Here is a 5,462-nt window from a genome sequence, read left to right as displayed (position 1 = left end):
TGCTTTTTTCTTTTTATATAGCATATATTTTATTAGTTTATACTAATACATTCTCATATTAAAAGGTAATTTAGTGGAAGACCCTTCCTTTTGATATTTGAATCATCTGATAACACAAAACTCTACATTAAAAAAAATCCTCATTAGATAGCATAAGAACAAAAAAAGACAAGTTAAACACAATTTTTTCCCTTTCTTACAGGTGCACATTGAAGTGGACCTAATTTTGTTTTCTTTTTAAAACTCTCCAAAGACAAAAGTAGATTAAAACCTAATTAGAATGAATCTTAAAATTGTTTATGAAATTACTGGTCTCCAGAACCATTTTCTGTTGTTTTGATGCAGGTACTTCTCTGTCTGTGTCTTCTCTTGCTTTCTCACTGATCCAGCTGCACCATTTTCCTCACATTCATCATCACTATCAAATTTAGTTTTTTTTTTTTTTTTTTGCCCTGAAACCGTACTTTTCCTTTAGCAGACTCAGCCTGGGCAAATTTATGTCCCTTGTCTTTCCCTTTAAATTTGTGACCTTTTGACTTTTATTTGTTTAGGGATTCTTGTTAATCTTCCATGAATTTTTTTCAATGCTGCTTTTTCCTCCTCTCCTTCTAGTACTTTCCACGTCACTTCTTTGTTCCTTAATTGTAGGTTACCATTACTTGCGTCTTTGGCTTTACCCAGTGCTTCTTTAGCTTTTTCTTTAAATAGAATTATTCTCTCTTTTGTTCCTCTGACAAAGTCTATCCATTTTATTAATCCATAATTTGAGAAAAGGTTGTGCAAATCTTCTCTACAGGTCTAATAATCTCTCACCTGAAAATCTCAGCAAGCAGTCCATCTTTTCTTCTAGAGATTTCATTTCAGCATCTTCTGCTAACTACTGTTTTTCTTCTTGCACTTGTTTAGCTCATAATTTAACTTCTAGTTTATTTTGCTTTCTTTTTTCATTCATTTTTGCAAAGTAGTCTTCCTTGAAAAGTGTTAGCAAATCTTTGTCTTTGTACTTCTGGCCAGGGATATCTCCAAACTTCTTAGCAGATTCAGTGCTATCAAACACCACAAATATTGATCCCTTAAATGCTTTGTGCAATGTTCTTCTCATTAGAATACTTAGTACTTCACCTTTGCCTTCTAACCATTCTTTTATGTCACTGAGGTTTGCATCAGTTGTGAAGCCTTAATATAAACAAATCTATTTTTTAAAATAATTTTTATACTCATCAATCACTTCATGGAGGGATTTTCTTGGAGATCTTCTGATTTTAGTTTAATCTTCACTTATTTCCATGAGTTATACTTTTGATTTGCTCAATGCTTTACTATTACATTAAAGTCTGTTGTTAGACAGTTTAGCCTGTTGAATTTTATCATTATTTCCAAAGGTACCCAGCCTTCATCCAGTTTGATCTGTTCCTTTAAAAACTTGTCCCATGGAAAATTAAACTCACCAAAATAATACTCAATTGGATGACAGATTTTGGCCTGCAGTGCAGCCATCTTTCACTATCACCATTTTCCACCATTGTTGCTAGCTGAACATTTTCCTTTATGATTCTGGTCCTGCAGAGGTGCTCCACAAGATCAAAAGTGGCAACAGCAATGTGCAGACTTCCCTATTATTGTTTCTTCTTCTAGTTGTTGTTTATTTAGTGACTCTTCTGAACTAATTCTGTAAATTTGTCATCTGTGGCCACACAAGTTTCTACCTGATTAGCTTATTGATTCACTAGTGATTGGACAGAGTGTTCCTTAAATGCCTGGAACCAAAGAGTCTCCCAGTCTTTTTCTAGGGGCTTTGTGTATGGGGGGGTGTGTCTTCAACACTGTTCTAAGCAGTTTACAACTCTACCTTAGCCTTCACTTCTTGCTTGTGTGGAGCCTCAAATTTAGTCAGAGTTGAGAGATTATGGCCTTCTCAGGTCTTTCTGGGCATGTGCAAAACCTACACATGTGCATGGACTTCTAGACTCTCAGGAATATGCCAGAGTTTTTCAAAGCCCCAGTGGACATCTCATTCCTCAACTTTTCCTTTTAGTCTCCCTGGCTGCTCTATTGTTTTTCCCCAACTTTTATCTATTACTTAAGTAAACCCTGATGTTAAAATATTTAATAAACTCCCCCTTCTCTTCCCTGGGGGGAAAATTTTAGCATTGGATGAATTTGAGTGAGGTCAAATAAAGACAAACCTTTCAAGTGAGGTCTTCCATGGAACCACTAGACATGTCAGATAATGAGCCTTAACTGGGAATAAAGCTTTGAAAGGTCTCCAGGCCCACTCTGCTTCCTCCAGTACTGGGAATGTGAGCTCTTATTTTTTTTAAGATTGCCACAGAACTGAGGAGTAAAAGGTGTTACTATAGCAAGTTAAAATGCCATAAAGCTCATTGTTCTTATTGAGATTGAGGCATTTTTCTTAACTAGACTCTCCCCATGTTGCGGCAAGACTTTGGTTATTTTCCAGAGTACTGAAAAAAGTTGACTTTGACAAATTTTGTCAGTTTTTTCTTTGCTTTTATGGAGGGGCAAATTTTTGATATTCTTTACTCCACCATTTTTGGTGACATCACTCCTGTATTATCTTTTTTTTTAAAGTTTAGACCTGCCAGTAATTTTTGTTTAACCTTGTTTAGAGATTGCATTCCTTGACCCGAGAAAACACAGTAGAAAAAGGAAGAAAGTGCACACAAGAGATACCCTTGCAAAAATACTACCCTTCCTGGAAGTCTGTTGAGAGCACTCACTGTAGGAAATCAAATGTAATCAGAACATTCAACCCTACAAAAATACGTCACTTTCCCCTGAATGTGGATTCCTTGAGGAAACTATGAAAACCATGTATTACTAGGAAACATTAGTTCTTAACAAGTTCGAGAAAGACAAAAAGAAAAAAAATGTTGAATTTTGTGCCATAGGTGCAATGTACCCCACCCCTAGTAATATGGAAATGGTAACTTAGTGAAGATGTGCCCTCATTGCTTTTGCTCATTTACTGTTTGTCCAAATTAGGTCTTTAACTCTACAAATCTTTGTTTTCTGCATTTCCCATTGTGCTATAAAAAGGTAGAGATAGTTATTCCATGTATGTGCTAACTTTTGCAAGAAGAAAGTAAAATAAATGTTTTCTTATGACTGACAAATAGTACCCATTTGATGCACATACCTCTAAAGTTAGGATTGGAACTTCAAGAAATTGGTATTCATGGTAGCATATATGGTGTTTCTTCTATTGAAACACAGCACATTTGGATAGATAGCTTCCTTTGAGTCAACTTGACTCATGTAACCTCATGTATGACAGAACAAAATGTTACCCGGTCCTTTGTCATTCTCAAGATCTCGGGCATGTTTGAGTCGATCATTGCAACTATTGTGCCAATCCATCTCACCGAGGGTCTCTCTAACCCTCACTGGCCCTCTAGTTCACCAACATGATGCCATCCTCCAGTGAATGATCCTTCCTAATGACGTTTTCAAAGCAAACCAGTCAGACAATGTTCTGTTGCTATCCCTAAGGTTTTTATTTTCTGATTTTCTGAAATAAATCTCTAGGTCATTCTTCCTCATATTTGTTAGTCTGGAAGCTCTGCTGAAACCTGTCCACCACGGTTGACTCTGCTGGTATTTGAAATACCTGGGGCATAGCTTGAAGCATCATAGTAACACACAAGCCACAACAGTATGACAAACTGACAGATGGGTGGTGGATTTGAGTTAATAGGAAAGTTTTATATAGAACACATGTGTATACTTTCAAACCCATCTTTGAAGGAACCCTTATTATCTTTTCACAAATCATCTTATATTGAAACATGATCCATATTTTTTAAGCAGTGACAATGTTAACCATTTGCACTTTTTGTTTAGGTAATCTAACTATGGACTGGAATGGATTGTCAATAAAAAATCTTTACTTTTGAAGCCATATTTGATAAGCCATATTATTATTCATTCAGACAATCTCATTGGAAAAGAAATAAAATTAAGAAATTAAATTTAAAAGTCTATATCAACATTTCCAGAATCAGAGACACATAGAATCATAGATATACATGACAGTTTAAAGACGGTAAATTATGTAGAAATAAGGTCCCCCCCAAAAAGAAATTTCTGCCTAGAAGGGTTTATTATTGTTAGATGTCATCAAGTTGGTCCCAACTCATAGTGACCCTATGTACAACAGAACAAAACACTGTGTGTCCTGTGCCGTCCTCACCATCTTTGCTGTGTTTGAGCCCATTGTTACAGCCATTGAGTCAATCTATCTCATTGAAGGTCTTCTTTTTTTTTGTCAACCCTCTACTTTACCAAGCATGATGTCCTTCTTCAGAGACTGGTCCCTCCTGATAACGTGTCCAAAGAACATGAGATGAAGTCTCACCATCCTCACTCCTGAAGAGCATTCTGACTGTATTTCTTCCGAGACAGACTTTCATTCTTCTGGCAGTCCATGGTATATTCAATATTCTTCTCCAACATCATAATTCAAAGGCATCAATTCTTCTTCAGTCTTCCTTATTCATTGTCCAACTTTCACATGCATATGAGACAATTGAAAATACCGTGGCTTGGACACCTTAGTCCTCAAAGTGACATCTTTGCTTTTTAACATTTTAATGAGGTCTTTTGCAGCAGATTTGTCCAATTCAATGTGTTGTTTGATTTCTTGATTGCTGCTTCCATGGGCGTTGATTGTGGATCCAGGTAAAATGAAGTCGCTGTCAACTTCAATCTTTTCTCCATTTATCATGTGCATTTTCATGAATCATATATCATTCTTCATTTCTTGGTCCAGTTGTCAGGATTTTTGTTTTCTTTATGTTAAGATGTAATCCAAGCTGAAGGTTGTAATCTTTCATTCTTTGCAGTCTTTAGAAAATATATATATATAATGCTGAAATTTCAACACATAAGCCATTTCAAGTCAGAATTAAGACTGACATAGAAATGAACCAAATTCTATTTATCTTTCTTTGAAGAAGCTCTAAGCTTAGAAAAAAAAAAAAAAGCTTAGAATAAACTGTCAAATTGCCCTACCTTGGATTTCTTTATCAGTTTTTGAAAAAGTTTGTATTCTGCTTTAAGTGAAAGTTTACAAATCAAATCAGTCTCTCATACAAAAATTTATATACTCCTAATTGTTCTCCCCGTAATGAGACAGCCCGCTCCTTCCCTCCACTCTCTATTTTCGTGTCCTTCTGCCAGCTACTAACCCCCTCTGCCCTCTCATCTCCCCTCCAGATAGGAGAAGTCAACATAGTCTCAAGTGTCTACTTGGGCCAAGAAGCTCACTCTTCACCAGCATCTTTTTCTATCCCATTGTCCAGTCCAATCCCTGTCTGAAGAGTTGGCTTTGGGAATGGTTCCTGTCTTGGGCTAACAGAAGGTCTGAGGGCCATGACCATCGGGGTCCCTCTAGTCTCAGCCAGGCCATTAAGTCTGGTATTTTTATGAGAACTTGGGGT

At 36.4% G+C, this 5,462-nt stretch overlaps 1 pseudogene; it reads right to left on the bottom strand.

Moving 5' to 3' along the window:
• Window positions 1-305: 305 nt before the first annotated feature.
• LOC126068593 (lupus La protein-like) lies at window positions 306-1,523 on the bottom strand (annotated as a pseudogene).
• Between the last annotated feature and the right edge of the window lie 3,939 nt (window positions 1,524-5,462).

Source organism: Elephas maximus, chromosome X (assembly GCF_024166365.1).
Source record: "Elephas maximus indicus isolate mEleMax1 chromosome X, mEleMax1 primary haplotype, whole genome shotgun sequence".
NCBI lineage: Eukaryota > Metazoa > Chordata > Mammalia > Proboscidea > Elephantidae > Elephas > Elephas maximus.
This window is presented reverse-complemented; position numbering and strand designations above follow the sequence as displayed.